At 46.4% G+C, this 17,906-nt stretch overlaps 1 protein-coding gene and 1 long non-coding RNA gene across 2 annotated transcripts in view; one reads left to right on the forward strand and one right to left on the reverse strand.

Annotated features, from left to right (window-relative positions):
- The window catches only part of VANGL2 (VANGL planar cell polarity protein 2), a 77,336-nt gene extending 73,057 nt beyond the window's left edge, over nt 1-4,279 (reverse strand). The window contains exons 1-2 of the mRNA XM_083167276.1: nt 3,141-4,279; nt 821-906 (exon numbers count right to left, since the gene is read on the reverse strand). The gene's annotated coding sequence lies outside the window, so the exon portion shown is untranslated. The remainder of the gene's footprint in view (nt 1-820; nt 907-3,140) is intronic.
- A 9,269-nt stretch (nt 4,280-13,548) lies between these two features.
- LOC146050215 (uncharacterized) overlaps nt 13,549-17,906 on the forward strand; it is a 49,654-nt gene continuing 45,296 nt past the window's right edge. Inside the window, exon 1 of the long non-coding RNA XR_014466283.1 lies at nt 13,549-13,710. This is a non-coding gene — a long non-coding RNA (uncharacterized LOC146050215). The remainder of the gene's footprint in view (nt 13,711-17,906) is intronic.

Consider the following 17,906-nt stretch of genomic DNA (forward strand, 5'->3'; position numbering starts at 1 on the left):
TGACAAGGCTCACTGTGTTCTGTGTAAGAGGGACAAAGAGCGGCCTGGCAGCCTGCGATACAAGCTATAACTGGGTATAGAATGTATGAACGTAGCACTGTAGGTCATCCATGGGCAACAGACGGCCCCGGGGCCACGTGTGGCCCTCCAAGCCTTCACTTCCAGATGCTTGGTCCTTTCGGAATTCGCAGATGTATCCACATCGCCGTTACCATTTAATATGTTTGTTCTTATTCACACTATAATTCTGCAACATAAAATGCAGCTGTCTGGTTTTTATTCCACATCTGTCCCCAAGAATCCCATGGAGACCGTCCCTCCCGCAGATCCACTCCCAGTAAGACCTCTATTTAAAGTTCCAGCGGAGCAGACATGTGGTGTCCCCAACACCTCCTCGCTGCCAGAAACTGCGTCCCGTAGACGATGAGCGACGCGTTTCGTTATTTTAAGCACTGGATATTTTCCTACAGTAATAAAGGACAGATGTCATTATAAATGACAGCTCACTTACCCCGAGTGACAGGATATGAACAGATGCAGAAATTCCCATTAAACTATGGCAACCAATAAGAATTGAGTACTCACTCTAGTGCAAGTTAGATGGTGAAAGTGGGTGTCTGACCGGGTGCTTTTCTGGAACATTTGCACCAAAATGCATTGCTAGTACCTGTAGCACAGAGGTCACGTGCCCCCCCCCCCCCACTAACATACATGATACTGTACAGTGTGTAATACAGAAGCTGAGGGAAGGATGTATCATGTACCAGAGACTGTGATACATCCGGACCCTGCGTACCATAACACCTGTGTGATCACATACCTGCCGGGACAGCTCCTCCAACGTAAACGTTTGGAACCCAGGAGTCCTACTGCACATGTGTGGCCCCTGGGACAGCCATGCCAAAGCTGCGGGTGGACAGAGAGAGATCCTTCAGATCCAGAAGCCCCTAGGACTCTGCAAACAACACTATCTATATATAGCTCAAGTGGTGCTGTGCTTCTGGCTACACACGCATAACAGAAACAGAAACTGGGAATTGCATGCGACACACAGAGTAAGAGAAGTGGTGCTGTGCATCTGGCTACACATGCATGATAGAAACAGAAACTGTGAATTGCATGTAACGTACAGAGTAAGAGAAGTGGTGCTGTGCATCTGGCTACACATGCATAACAGAAACAGAAACTGGGAATTGCATGTAACATACAGAGTAAGAGAAGTGGTGCTGTGCTTCTGGCTACACACGCATAACAGAAACAGAAACTGGGAATTACATGTAACATACAGAGTAAGATAAGTGGTACTGTGCATCTGGCTATACATGCATGATAGAAACAGAAACTGGGAATTGCATGCAACACACAGAGTAAGAGAAGTGGTGCTGTGCTTCTGGCTACACATGCATAACAGAAACAGAAACTGGGAATTGCATGTAACACACAGAGTAAGAGAAGTGGTGCTGTGCATCTGGCTACACATGCATGATAGAAACAGAAACTGTGAATTGCATGTAACGTACAGAGTAAGAGAAGTGGTGCTGTGCATCTGGCTACACATGCATAACAGAAACAGAAACTGGGAATTGCATGTAACGTACAGAGTAAGAGAAGTGGTGCTGTGCATCTGGCTACACACGCATAACAGAAACAGAAACTGGGAATTACATGTAACATACAGAGTAAGAGAAGTGGTGCTGTGCTTCTGGCTACACACGCATAACAGAAACAGAAACTGGGAATTGCATGCAACACACAGAGTAAGAGAAGTGGTGCTGTGCTTCTGGCTACACATGCATAACAGAAACAGAAACTGGGAATTGCATGCAACACACAGAGTAAGAGTAGTGGTGCTGTGTATTTGGCTGCACATGCATAATAGAAACAGAGACTGGGAATTGCATGTAACATACAGAATAAGAGAAGTGGCACTGTGTATTTGACAATACATTCATAATAGAAACAGAAACTGGGAATTGCATGTAACGTACAGAGTAAGAGAAGTGGTGCTGTGCATCTGGCTACACATGCATAACAGAAACAGAAACTGGGAATTGCATGTAACGTACAGAGTAAGAGAAGTGGTGCTGTGCATCTGGCTACACATGCATAACAGAAACAGAAACTGGGAATTGCATGTAACGTACAGAGTAAGAGAAGTGGTGCTGTGCATCTGGCTACACATGCATAACAGAAACAGAAACTGGGAATTGCATGTAACGTACAGAGTAAGAGAAGTGGTGCTGTGCATCTGGCTACACATGCATAACAGAAACAGAAACTGGGAATTGCATGTAACGTACAGAGTAAGAGAAGTGGTGCTGTGCATTTAGCTACACACGCATAACAGAAACAGAAACTGGGAATTGTATGTAACATACAAAATTAGAGAAGTGGCACTGTGCATTTGGCTACACATGCATAACAGAAACAGAATTGCATGCGACATACAGAGTAAAGGCCCCCATACATAAGTGCGACTTGTCCATGCGATGTATCATTTGCAACTCCCGGGGAGCTGCAATGTGGAGCGAGCAGGGGGGCCGGGGACATTGAGGTGGCGGGCGGGGGATGCTGCAAGGCGGCTGGGGGGACAGATGCACGCTGCTAGTAGTGCGGACGCTGCGGGGGACACAGGCGGCAGTGACATAGAGCCGGGCGGGGGGAGCCGGGAGCTGTCAGCACTGAAAAAAAAAAAAGCCCATACAATGAATGGGCAGCCTGTGATTTTTTTCAGTGCTGACAGCTCCCGGCTCCCCCCGCCCGGCTCTATGTCACTGCCGCCTGTGTCCCCCGCAGTGTCCGCACTACTAGCGGCGTGTGTCCCCCCCCTACCCGGACGGAGCATGACAGCTCCCTGCTCCCCCTGTCACCCCCCTCCCTCGCCGGCGTCTCCCGCCCCCCTCCCTCGCCGGCGTCCTCAGAGTCCCCACGGATTTATCTTATGTGCAGCCGGTCCGACGTCCCGACTCTGACCCGATGCGCACGGGACCGCGCATCGGGTCGGACCGGGTGTCAAAACCTGCGATTTGGTCCGATTTCACTGCCCGATCCATCTGGATCGGGTGAAATCGGGGCCAAATCGCATAGTGTATGGCGGCCTTAAGAGATAGATTGTAAGCTTGCGAGCAGGGCCCTCCTACCTTTTGACTCTCTGTAAATACTCACTGTCTCCTTTGTAAAGCGCAACGGAATATGCTGCACTATATAAGAAACTGTTAATAAATAAATAAATAAATAAGATATGTGGTACTGTGCATTTGACTACACATGCATAATAGAAACAGAGAGTGGGAATTGCATGTAACATACAGAGTAAGATAAGTTGCACTGTGCAGATGGCTACATGTTGGACAATTGGGTACAATTATTAAGACATATTTGTGGGATATCGCATTAGAGATCACCTCATTCAAATGATCAGTGAGCGGCAATAATAAATTATACTTATTGTTCCCAAGCCCAGAGAATTATAGGAGATGCCCCGCAATGTGAGAAGTGGTACTGTGCTGACACCTTTCTTCCTCAGCCAGAAACATCATGCGAACCATTGCTCTATAATCACCGCTTGTCCTGACATCCAGACCCCCCCCACGTGTCTCAGCTATCCCCTGCTGTAACACCTGAGTATGGTGGGCCGCCTCGCAGCAGACTCTACAGGTCTGTGTGACATCAGGTGTGATGATGCGTGCCCAGGTCGCACCTGCTGAACAAGGGGGGATAAAGTGGGGCTAAGAGCAGCAGAGCAGTGTCCCGGCTCCATCTGCCATCTTGGTGTGGCCTCCCCCGTGTTGCTGCACAGTAGCTGCATGCCGTTTGCAGGCCTTGTCAAATTTTAATAACTCATAAAAGTTTTATCCCCTCTGGTAGCATTATAACAAGGTTATTGGCATCTGCATATTACTCGCGGCTTCTGATGACAAGGACTCCTGGTTTATATAAAACATTCATCGTCAACCCCTCTCATCAGGGCCATACACGTGGAGAACTACAGGTCCCATGAGGCTTTGAGAGCACAAATAAAATATAACCTAGGGATGATAGACCTTGGGCCGGATTCGGGTTCAAACGCTAAACAACAGTCTTCTGCTGCTTAGCGAGCATCCAAAAGGATGCCCGCACCCCCCCCCCCACAAATATACTCGGCGGCATGCGAATGGGTGTGTATATTCACACATCCAATCGCATGCGAGCACATGGCCGCAAAATCATTTGATGGTGGCCGACCATCGAATGTTTTTTTAGGCGTTCGCAAATAAAAGTCAATTTAGACCAACGTCGATTCAGCTCCTTTAATGGTCAATAATGGGGCGGGCTTCATCGCGTCTGTGTTCGCATGGCGACGGCGAGCGTTTTTCCCAGCCCCCTGTCCACACGATTTGTGCGAACAACAGAGGCCCTGCACAAGCGTATATATATATTCACCGATAAGCACGTGCAGAGATTCACCATCGGTCCGAGGACCGAATTCGAGTTTGGCCGAGCCTCCGTGAATCACCCCTTGTGTACAGATGGGAAGGCTGAAATGACCGTATTCTGAGGTTGTGTATTAAGCTGTGTCCACACGGTGCAATTTAAGCCATTATCGCTGGCTAAATGGTGGCTGAGCGACCGTATCGCCACCGGGTTTTTTGTGTTGCGGGCGACAAATCGCTAGTAGCGCACTCCCGCAGCCAGCCCTCAATGGTCGCAGGAGCATGCTAACAATCGCTGGTTGCTGGTGCACAATACAGGTGGAGCGCCTGTCAGCCAGCCTGAACTATCGCCAGATCTCCACAGCTGGTGCAGGCTGGCGGACAGGAGCTCCACCTGATGAGGACATCCCCGTCAGCGCGGCGGCGGGGAGCGGATTCCCTGCCTGTCTCCGCTTCAGGGAGATGGGCAGGGCAAGTGGGGGTTGCGCGCAGCTATGGGTGAGGATGGGGGAGCAGCGGCGGCGGGCGAATGGCGATAGGATCGCCAGGAGCAGCTTCAATGTGAGCTGCTCCATCTGTACACTGTGCAGCACCTGACTACACCTGTGCAGCACCTGACTACACCTGTGCAGCACCTGACTACACCTGTGCAGCACCTGACTACACCTGTGCAGACCTGACTACATCTGTGCACCAGCGACCAGAATGAGGTAGAGACTGAATAACTTGCTATTTTCAGCCAAAACCGCTGGTCGCTGATGAAAACTGTACACTGAGCAATATATCGCTGAGAGATATTAAGCCAGCGACCATATTGCACCGTGTGTACACACCATAAGATTGTGGGACAGACTCCTCTCCCTCTGAATGTATGATTGGCATCCCCCGTGTGATTGATAGGAAAGCTGTATCAGCACCGGCGCGGGCAATCATACAGTAACAGGGAAGTCCAGTGTCCAGTTTGCCCGCACTCGTTGGGCTTGACCAGACCTCATCACAACAGAACACACATAGAGGAACACTGAGCAAATGTGGGTGACCTGCACTCAGTGCTGGCGTGTGTGTTATAGATGCTGTCACCGCAGGGCAGCACCTTCCCATACAGGTGATGAATTAGGGTGTAAGGACCGATACTTACATATGTGACGTGTGCAGCTGAGCGGAGGCCAGACCTGGCTGTGTATGAGCACTGTGTTACACGTGTATAAATGCATGTACAATGCGCCCCAGATCACACATTGTTCCCGACGTGTAATATTGTTTCCCTTGTTCTATGCAGCTGATGACAACAATGAACGATTGTGTGGAAGTCATAGCACTATACCGCAAGCATCTCCCCCTCGCTCGTTGTGTCTCTCCTGTGCCAAGAATGTCTAACACACACCAGGCACCACATGGTCCCGTCGCTGCCTGGGACTTGTGGTGCTTCCCACTATACAGTGACGGTTTAACAGTTGCCATCTGAATAAAGCTCATTTTTCCAATCTACGAAGATTTCTAAATATTCCGCTTTCTATTCTGTTTCCATTAGTACGACTGAAGGCCTGAGCACGTGTCAGCCGCTCGCCAGCCGACGCACGCACGGACGCACGCTCCTACAGAGACCGGCTCTGACATACAATAGGCCTATCTAGACACTGGTGCTCCTTGGGCCTCCTTCACCTGGAATCGGTACATCTGTCAGACCAGACTTAGGTCTACAGTCATTTGGCCCCAAGGTCGACAGGGTTAAAGGTCGACATGGGTCAAGGTCGACATGAGCCAAGGTCGACATGGGTTTAGGTCAACAGTCATTAGGTCGACATGGGTTTTTCACTGTTTTTTTTTCACCCGAATGTCGACACAGTCGACATGGACACAGTTGGAGTTGAACCGCAGCCCCTCGCATCACTCGCTATGCTTCGGGCACGGTGCCTCGCTACGCTCGGCACACTATGCTATTCTCCCACCACGCCCTAGTGGATGGTAGGGCATGAAATACCGCCTGTCGGCACATGTCAGCTCAAAACTCAGTGAAAAACCTCATGTCGACCTAATGACTGTCAACCTAAACCCATGTCGACCTTGGCCCATGTCGACCTTAAGTCATGTCGACCTTTAACCCTGTGGACCTTGGGGCCAGTCGACCTTTCCGGGTTCGACCTTATGACTATCGACCTAAGTGTGGTCTGACAGATGACCGTTTCCCCTTCACCTAGTGGACCCCTGGACATTTGCCATCCTGTAGTTATGCCACTCACTGTAGAGATGAAAAGAACAGCGCCACCCAGTGTCCAAATGAGTGAACGCCGTCTTTAAAATGGACTTTGCAGCGTGTACCAAATTGCCATCTTCAGAAGTAAAAGACTAGGCTGCCTTTTCCGATGGGTCCCATCCTAGTCACGTCCCACCCCATCTACTGGATGGCCAGACACTGCTGCAAAAGTGTACAGGTCATCGCCTCATCCAAGATCAGCCTCCTGAAATACTCTGTGCTGACAGACACACTGCAAACCCTCTAATTGGCCTAATGTTGTTCCAGCTTCATCCACTTCATCACTAGATACACAGAGTACAGGCAGCCATGCGAGAGATGAGAATACATCAGATACAGTAGGATAGAGGGAGATGTCTATGCCCAGATACTTAGCATTGCAAAGATGATCTTGGCGCAGTCTTCAGAGCGTCTCGGGGAAGGAGCCTGTAATGAAGCATCACACATTTCATTTACAAGCCAGAGATAATTACAGTCATTTCCTTTCACGCACAAGACACGGCTAGCCATCTATGACTTTATGTAAGATAAACAAACTAACCAGAAAAATACAGAAATTGCCTTTGAAATAGACTCGAGTCCTGATTGGGATTTTAGGTAAAAACAGCTGGAACCAGCTGGATATGATCTAACGCCCCATACACACTAGGCAACTTTCGTTAAAGGGGTTGGGTCATTGCGTTGGCCCAATTTAGGTCGACATGCATTGAGTCCACCACTGAAGGTGGACTGGCCTTATGTCGACACCTGGTTAGGTCAACACAAGCATCAGGTCGACAATGACAAGGTCGAAAGTCAAATTTTTGTTGTTGTTTCCGGTTGTTGACATGGAAACCGTCAAAGTGTACCGCATTCCCTTGCATGGCTCGCTGCTGCTCTTCCCCCATGCCCTAGTGGATGGTAGGGCATTAAATACTGCATGTCGGCACAAAGATGTGCATAATAAGGATATGGTGCCTATCGTTCAGTGCGTACCCACTATGTCCTTAATGATGCTTGCCCCCACGATTATTAATGATGACCGGCTATCGTGTGTCTGATCTGACGATAACCTCAGTGACCGCATGTTCAGGTGGGGTCCCGGTGACATCACTGAACACAAATGTATGCGCTCATACAAGACTTCTGCGCAGCGTAGCATGATTTTATCGATGTAGCAGGCAAAACAAATGGGTAATGCTACAAACGCTCCTGTAGATGTAGATTGTAGGTCACTTTATTTTCCGCCTACAGAAAATATTATGTCTTATCTGGAAGCGGGCGAAGCAATACCCCCGTTAATAAAATGTATCGCATCTGTAATTTCCCATTGTGAAGTGAAACAGAATATGGCGTCACTGTATAGTTCTGTTCTATAACCGCACTGAGATTGCGCCTACAGAGCAGGCATTGCGATGGGCCACTCAGCGCAGAGTACACTGCCAAGCTGGTGACTTACAGAGGCACAGTCTGGTAGGATGGATGGAGGGCACTGCAAACACCACGCTGCTGAATGAGATGACTCGGAGAAGGAAAGGGTTAAAGGGTGGCTGGAGGGAGGGCAGGCTGCTTCATGGAACAGCCTTTACCCAGATCCTCTCCAATCAGAGAAAGGGGGGTGATTAGTGAGACACGCACATAGATTAACTGGTGGTAGTCAAAGACACAGGGTCCTCTCCAGCCAACACCCCCATGATACTCCTGGAAAGCCCACCCTATCACTCTGCATTTCAAAAGTTGTTACAGAATAGGAGATGTTTAATGAAATAATTAACTCTTCATTCAGATGCTGAAGGGATAAGATCAGGGGTGGGCAATATGCAGTCCTCCAGTTATTGAGGTACAACACATCCCAGCATGCCTTGCATCAGTTTCAGGATGGCCAAATCACAAAACTAAGGCAAAGCATGCTGGGATGGATAGTTCATTAACAGCTGGAGGGCTGCTTATTGCCCACCCCTGGATTAGATAGCTAGATGAAAAGAGGTGATATTGCACATTGCAACCAATCTGATTTTATACATTTTCTAGGATGCAATAGAGAAATAGACTGAGAAATGCATTCAGTGCATGGAGAAGTGGTGCTGTGCACATGTCCATATGTAATGAATAAGAGTATAGACAGAGAATTGCATTCAGTGCATGGAGAAGTGGTGCTGTGCACATGTCCATATGTACCGAATAAGAGTATAGAGTGAGAATTGCATTCAGTGCATGGAGAAGTGGTGCTGTGCACATGTCCATATGTACAGAATAAGAGTATAGAGTGAGAATTGCATTCAGTGCATGGAAAAAGTGGTGTTGTGCACATGTCCCTATGTACAGAATAAGAGTATAGAGTGAGAATTGCATTCAGTGCATGGAAAAGTGGTGCTGTGCACATGTCCATATGTACAGAATAAGAGTATAGAGTGAGAATTGCATTCAGTGCATGGAAAAGTGGTGCTGTGCACATGTCCATATGTAATGAATAAGAGTATAGACAGAGAATTGCATTCAGTGCATGGAGAAGTGGTGCTGTGCACATGTCCATATGTACCGAATAAGAGTATAGAGTGAGAATTGCATTCAGTGCATGGAGAAGTGGTGCTGTGCACATGTCCATATGTACAGAATAAGAGTATAGAGTGAGAATTGCATTCAGTGCATGGAAAAAGTGGTGCTGTGCACATGTCCCTATGTACAGAATAAGAGTATAGAGTGAGAATTGCATTCAGTGCATGGAGAAGTGGTGCTGTGCACATGTCCATATGTACCGAATAAGAGTATAGAGTGAGAATTGCATTCAGTGCATGGAAAAGTGGTGCTGTGCACATGTCCATATGTAATGAATAAGAGTATAGACAGAGAATTGCATTCAGTGCATGGAGAAGTGGTGCTGTGCACATGTCCATATGTACCGAATAAGAGTATAGAGTGAGAATTGCATTCAGTGCATGGAAAAGTGGTGCTGTGCACATGTCCATATGTACAGAATAAGAGTATAGAGTGAGAATTGCATTCAGTGCATGGAGAAGTGGTGCTGTGCACATGTCCATATGTACAGAATAAGAGTATAGAGTGAGAATTGCATTCAGTGCATGGAGAAGTGGTGCTGTGCACATGTCCATATGTACAGAATAAGAGTATAGAGTGAGAATTGCATTCAGTGCATGGAGAAGCGAGTTACATGGTATTTTGAAGATACACTACTAATTGGCATCATCTACCTGCCAGGTGACAACTGAGGCCTAGTGTTTGTATTGCCGGGCCGGCTGCCAACCTGTCTGCTGCGTGTGCCTTGGGCAGGCTGTGTGTGAGCAACGCCGTGTTACAGCATTATAATTCTCACTGTGATAATGACGGGAGGAGACTCCGCCCGGCACAGGGCTACTGTGGTGACTACTGTATGTGTAATACGCAACAGCAGCCAATCAGAATGGATCATTCACAAGGTGCAGGAGTCAATCTCAATGTCCCTTGATGGGATATTCCTGGGAATATGGTCTTTGTGTTTCACGTTTACCTCGCACCCACCATGACTTGTAAACCAGAAACATTTCATTTTAACTAGGGATGCCGGGAAATCCCTGCAAATACATATGCATGTCATTAGAAATGGACTTCAGGGCTCTGAAAGATGACATCAGCATTTGTGAGCCCAAGAAAGCTCCAATCAGCAGCTTTTTTAAAGGCTCGTGTACCCAATCCCGGGTAGGGGACCATTCACACAGACCGCATCCCGGGTCGATTCCGGAATCCGGAATCCCGGTAGCAATCCCGGGATATTCTTTCAAGACCCTTTCACACTGAGCTAAATCCTGGGTTGATGCGCGTTCATGTGCAAAAACCCGGGATATTTTTGCAAGTGTGAAAGGGGTATTAATGTCACGGCTTCAGATAATAGAATAAAGCGCCAGCCTTAGCTCAGAGAAAGTATCGGACACACTGCAATCATGAACTATGGGAAATAGCCTATTGCCCCTATTTACATCAGTATTATTAGAGGCCTGGATAGTTTCCAGGTCTGCTCAAATGATTCTTTGAATTCTGTATGCAGGTATGAGTATACACAGCCATGGTAAAAACGTGGCAAATACAAAAGGGGGTCAAGGGGGATGGGGTGCGGGGCTAGTCCTAAGTGTCCGTTTAGTGTGTCCCACAGCTGCACAATGGCTGGCACACAGGGAACCTCACTATCCTTATGTGATACTTTTGTATCCAATGTATTGTATTCTCCTGAGTTTATGAGCAAATTGCTTATTGGCATTTGCCCCCAACAGTACCAGATTTTCAGTCCAACCAACCAACTAGTTGGATGGTTGGAGGAAAGTTGTTCTGATGTGTGGCCAGTATATGAGGGCCTTTAGGATTGGCAGATGCACAGGTGACTCTTATCCTCGCACCCTCATGGCCACGCCCCTGCTATGCAATGCTGTTATTACATTGTATACACAGAGACACTATGCAAGCATTACATGACAATATATCATAAGAGGTATATCATTGGCCAGTGATATTGGCCTGCCCACTAATCGTCCAGGTCACCTCTTGTTGAGCAGGTCCCTAACACTATGGGGTCACCATCTGGGGCGCAGTGAATCCCGAAACATGATCCAGCCAAGGGCATCACAATAGAGGGTACTTGTGTATTATCACGGCACCCATCGCATCGCATACCACTAATTAAGGTATGCGATGGCATGCGATGGACCCGATTTTAGGCTTTTCCCGGGAAGAGTGTACAATTTTAATATCGCATCGATGGCATGGGATGCGACGCGATTTCAATGTTAAATGCCCAGGCAGACCCGATTTTTTAATGTATCCCCACCCTGATGGGTAATAAGTATGTTAAATGACTTCCCATTGTTAACGCCACCCCACTATCAACGGCAACCCGAAGCGCGGCGAGCGCAGCGAGCCACCGAGCCCCGCAAGGGGACGCGCATTACTTCACAAGTATTACGCGTGCGCTCGCCATGCTTCGGGCTCGGTGGCTCGCCACACTATATAAAATCAACTCCACGCCGACGTGGATAGTGGCGGTATGAAAAGGTCGGAGGACGCGTACCACCAGGTGCTCGCCACGCTTCGGGTTGGCGTTGATAGTGGGGTGGCGTTAACAATGGGGGGCATTTAACATTGTCAGTACCCATCAGGGTGGGTGTACAATGTAAAATCGGGTCTGGGTGCGTGTACAATTTAAAATCTGGTATAATCGCGTCTCATCGCATCGCATGCGATCATATGGCATGCGATGCAACGTGATTTTTTGGTTGTACAATGGCATGCGATGGAAACGGGGGCGCCGTGATAATACACAAGCACCCAATAGAGAATAGTGATAGTAAAGTGATGCAGTTATAAGTATGAAGGTCCCTGCTATGTGTTCAGAGGTAGAGAATGTGAAACAAATGTGCATTCGTGAATAATAAACAAACATGATATATAAAGTGACTGTGTATTTAAATAGTGATGCCCTGAGACAGTCCAGCCAGAGCAGCCCGGGGGGCCCCACGCCCAGATGCCAACCCCAAATTTAATATACATGCCTGATATTCAGGGAGGAGACCTCTTGGTGTTGTGGGGGGAATCCGCTCTGACATCAGCCAGGTTCTGCTTGTGTAAAAGTTCCTAGTCGGCCATTCTCCTCCAGATATCAGTGATAAACTAAAGCGCAGCACTGTGAGACACTAGTTACGATTGGGATGCTGGCATTTGGGATTCCGGCGTCGGCATCTGAAGTGATGTCGGTCTTCTGGCCTCAACTTGGGACTCCGGTGTCAGCATTTTGTGTGTAAGCCAGGTGAGGCAGAGTCAGCTTTATCCCCCACTGAGGGGACATAACTACCAGGGATGCAGCTGCTATGGGACCCAGCCCACGCTGCACACAGTCACAGTCCCCCAATAAGAGCCCAGTCCACCCTGCACACAGTCACAGTCCCCCAATAAGAGCCCAGTCCACCCTGCACACAGTCACAGTCCCCCAATAAGAGCCCAGTCCACCCTGCACACAGTCACAGCCCCCCAATAAGAGCCCAGACCACCCTGCACAGTCACAGTCCCCCAATAAGAGCCCAGTCCAGCCTGCACAGTCACAGTCCCCCAATAAGAGCCCAGTCCACCCTGCACACAGTCACAGTCCCCCAATAAGAGCCCAGCCCACCCTGCACAGAGTCACAGTACCCCAATAAGAGCCCAGCCCACCCTGCACACAGTCACAGCCCTCCAATAAGAGCCCAGACCACCCTACACAGAGTCACAGCCCCCCAATAAGAGCCCAGACCACCCTGCACACAGTCACAGCCCCCCAATAAGAGCCCAGACCACCCTGCACACAGTCACAGCCCCCCAATAAGAGCCCAGACCACCCTGTACACAGTCACAGTCCCCCAATAAGAGCCCAGCCCACCCCGCACACAGTCACAGTCCCCCAATATAAGCACAGCCCACCCTGCACACAGTAACAGTCCCCTAATAAGAGCCCACCCTGCACAGTCACAGTCCCCCAATAAGAGCCCACCCTGCACACAGTGTCCCCCAATAAGAGCCCACCCTGCACACAGTGTCCCCCAATAAAAGCCCAGCCCACCCTGCACACAGTCACAGCCCCCCAATAAGAGCCCAGCCCACCCTGCACACAGTCACAGCCCCCCAATAAGAGCCCAGCCCACCCTGCACACAGTCAGTCCCCCAGTAGTAAATGCCCATCCTGGAAACACAGGTGCTGCTACAGTGCAGCTGCAAGAAAGCAATGGGGGGTAATGCACTGTGGGTAAATTCTCCCATGAGGCTGTGCTGAGGGGGGGTCAGAGGAGCATGTGCTGAGCACTGATTGGAGGAGCATGTGCTGAGCTCAGATTGGATGAGCATGTGCTGAGCTCTGATTGGAGGAGCATGTCATGTGACCTGCTGGGAAGATCAGCAACACAGCAGCCTCGTGGGAGGGACACAGGTGTCATCACTTTTATATTCCCCCCTCCAGTTATACGTGGACCCGTGCATGAGGGGAAATGTCAGAAGACTGAAGGGATTTTAGCTGCAACCTGTCATTTTCTGCTCTGCTGATTGCCGCCTCCTGCAGTGAGTACACTATGGTATACTGTGTGATAAAATATGTGGTATAATATGTGGGCAGTATGTGTGGTATACTGTGTGGTATAATATGTGGGCATTATGTGTGGTATACTGTGTGGTATAATATGTGGGCAATATGTGTGGTATACTGTGTGGTATAATATGTGGGCAGTATGTGTGGTATACTGCGTGGTATAATATTTGGGCAGTATGTGTGGTATACTGCGTGGTATAATATGTGGGCAGTATGTGTGGTATACTGTGTGGTATAATATGTGGGCAGTATGTGTGGTATACTGTGTGGTATAATATGTGGGCAGTATGTGTGGTATACTGTGTGGTATAATATGTGGGCAGTATGTGTGGTATACTGCGTGGTATAATATGTGGGCAGTATGTGTGGTATACTGCGTGGTATAATATGTGGGCAGTATGTGTGGTATACTGCGTGGTATAATATGTGGGCAGTATGTGTGGTATACTGCGAGGTATAATATGTGGGCAGTATGTGTGGTATACTGTGTGGTATAATATGTGGGCAGTATGTGTGGTATACTGCGAGGTATAATATGTGGGCAGTATGTGTGGTATACTGTGTGGTATAATATGTGGGCAGTATGTGTGGTATACTGCGTGGTATAATATGTGGGCAGTATGTGTGGTATAATATGTGGGCAGTATGTGTGGTATACTGCGAGGTATAATATGTGGGCAGTATGTGTGGTATACTGTGTGGTATAATATGTGGGCAGTATGTGTGGTATACTGCGAGGTATAATATGTGGGCAGTATGTGTGGTATACTGTGTGGTATAATATGTGGGCAGTATGTGTGGTATACTGCGTGGTATAATATGTGGGCAGTATGTGTGGTATAATATGTGGGCAGTATGTGTGGTATACTGCGTGGTATAATATGTGGGCAGTATGTGTGGTATACTGCGTGGTATAATATGTGGGCAGTATGTGTGGTATACTGCGTGGTATAATATGTGGGCAGTATGTGTGGTATAATATGTGGGCAGTATGTGTGGTATACTGCGTGGTATAATATGTGGGCAGTATGTGTGGTATACTGCGTGGTATAATATGTGGGCAGTATGTGTGGTATACTGCGTGGTATAATATGTGGGCAGTATGTGTGGTATACTGCGTGGTATAATATGTGGGCAATATGTGTGGTATACTGTGTGGTATAATATGTGGGCAGTATGTGTGGTATACTGCGTGGTATAATATGTGGGCAGTATGTGTGGTATACTGTGTGGTATAATATGTGGGCAGTATTGTTTGGTATATTGTGTGGGTTTTGCAGTGTGGTATAATATGAGGGCAGTATAGTGTGGTAAACTGTGTGGGGTATTTCAGTGTGGTATAATAGTGTGGCAGAATGTGTGGGCATTGCTGTGTGGGGGTGTGGTATACTGTGTGGGGTATTGCAGTGTGGCAGAATGTGTGGGCATTGCTGTGTGTGGGTGCAGTATACTGTGTGGGTATTGCAGTGTGGCAGAATGTGTGGGCATTGCTGTGTGTGGGTGTGGTATACTGTGTGGGGTATTGCAGTGTGGCAGAATGTGTGGGCATTGCTGTGTGTGGGTGTGGTATACTGTGTGGGGTATTGCAGTGTGGCAGAATGTGTGGGCATTGCTGTGTGTGGGTGCGGTATACTGTGTGGGTATTGCAGTGTGGCAGAATGTGTGGGAATTGCTGTGTGGGGGTGTGGTATAATATGGGGTCTTAGGACTCCCACGGGTACTGTGCACTAGGTATGGGCATAGTTTTCTTCTGTAGGTTAGTGGTTCCCAAACAGTTTTTTATCTATATATATATATATATATATATATATACATATCTATATATGATCGGGCTTGCTGCATTAGCCGGGAACATAGAATAGGGCAAGTGGCCGGTGAGGAGGGCTTGTTTTCGGCGATCCTTGCTAAGAACAAGCCATCCTCGCCGCAGAAACCCTCTCACCAGCCGCATTGAATACCGCTCATCATGTAAGAACAATACATTCACTTGTGAAGTAGTCTTTCAATATTGAGACAAATGTAGCCACAATAAAACATAGGGTGATAGAATGTACATATCGATTGTCCATAATAAACATATACATAGTGTGATAGAATGTACATATCGATTGTCCGTAATAAATAGACGTATGCATAGTGTGATAGAATGTACATATCTATTGTTAGTAATAAAAAGACGTATACATAGTGTGATAGAATGTACATATCGATTGTCCGTAATAAATAGACGTATACATAGTGTGATAGAATGTACATATCTATTGTTAGTAATAAATAGACGTATATATAGTGTGATAGAATGTACATACTGTATCTATTGTCCGTAATAAATAGACGTATACATAGTGTGATAGAATGTACGTATCTATTGTTAGTTATAAATAGACGTATACATAGTGTGATAGAATGTACATATCTATTGTTAGTAATAAATAAACGTATATATAGTGTGATAGAATGTACATATCTATTGTCCGTAATAAATAGACGTATACATAGTATGATAGAATGTACATATCTATTGTCCGTAATAAATAGACGTATATATAGTGTGATAGAATGTACGTATCTATTGTTAGTAATAAATAGACGTATACATAGTGTGATAGAATGTACATATCTATTGTTAGTAATAAATAGACGTATATATAGTGTGATAGAATGTACGTATCTATTGTTAGTAATAAATAGACGTATATATAGTGTGATAGAATGTACATATCTATTGTTAGTAATAAATAGACGTATACATAGTGTGATAGAATGTACATATCTATTGTCCGTAATTAATAGACGTATATATAGTGTGATAGAATGTACGTATCTATTGTCCGTAATAAATAGACGTATATATAGTGTGATAGAATGTACGTATCTATTGTTAGTAATAAATAGACGTATATATAGTGTGATAGAATGTACATATCTATTGTTAGTAATAAATAGACGTATATATAGTGTGATAGAATGTACATATCTATTGTTAGTAATATATAGACGTATACATAGTGTGATAGAATGTACATATCTATTGTTAGTAATAAATAGACATATGCATAGTGTGATAGAATGTACATATCTATTGTTAGTAATAAATAGACGTATACATAGTGTGATAGAATGTACATATCTATTGTTAGTAATAAATAGACGTATACATAGTGTGATAGAATGTACATATCTATTGTTAGTAATAAATAGACATACATAGTGTGATAGAATGTACATATCTATTGTCCGTAATAAATAGACGTATATATAGTGTGATAGAATGTACATATCTATTGTCTGTAATAAATAGACGTATACGTAGTGTGATAGAATGTACATATCTATTGTTAGTAATAAATAGACATATACGTAGTGTGATAGAATGTACATATCTATTGTTAGTAATAAATAGACATATACACAGTGTGATAGAATGTACATATCTATTGTTAGTAATAAATAGACGTATACGTAGTGTGATAGAATGTACATATCTATTGTTAGTAATAAGTAAACATTCAGGAAATATAACAGAGTTACAGAATGTTACCAATGTGGAGGTGAGTCATGGCGCCCTATCAGAATTGTTTTCACATCACCCATAGGCCAAAAGAAATTTAGAAAAAAAAAAAATAAGTAGATTGTGTTTATATGTCCCCCTAAGGGTTAGTTATGTGGGGGGTATGGATCATTGGGTCGACCTAAAGATGGTCGACAGTCACCGCTGGGTCGTCATACTGCAAGGTCGACAGGGGTCTAGGCTGACATGGGACAATGTCCACATGACATTATGTTGACACAAGCATTATGGTTGACAGTGAAAAGGTCGACATGTGGTTTTTCACAGTTTAGTTTGAACCGCATGTCGACACAGTGGACATGGATAATAAACAGTACTGATGTCATTAGCTCAACCTGTGAAATTTCAGCCGAGGTGCCACAATATTGAACCTTCACCCAGGGCCGGTGCTAGGGTGTCCGGTGCCCTCCTGCAAACCATAAATTTTGCGCCCTTTCACATTACCATTGCAACAAGCTGCAGCCCAATTGTGGGAGTGTATGCAACATACGATCCTATGGAGGATCTCGGGTACATGTACATGTATGCATACACCATCTCAGTGCTGTGCGCAAAATGTTGCAGGCACTAAAGGTGCCCATACAGGCTGCGAGAATC

The sequence above is a fragment of the Crinia signifera genome, chromosome 12 (genome assembly GCF_055691185.1).
Source record: "Crinia signifera chromosome 12, ASM5569118v1, whole genome shotgun sequence".
Taxonomy (NCBI): Eukaryota; Metazoa; Chordata; class Amphibia; order Anura; family Myobatrachidae; genus Crinia; species Crinia signifera.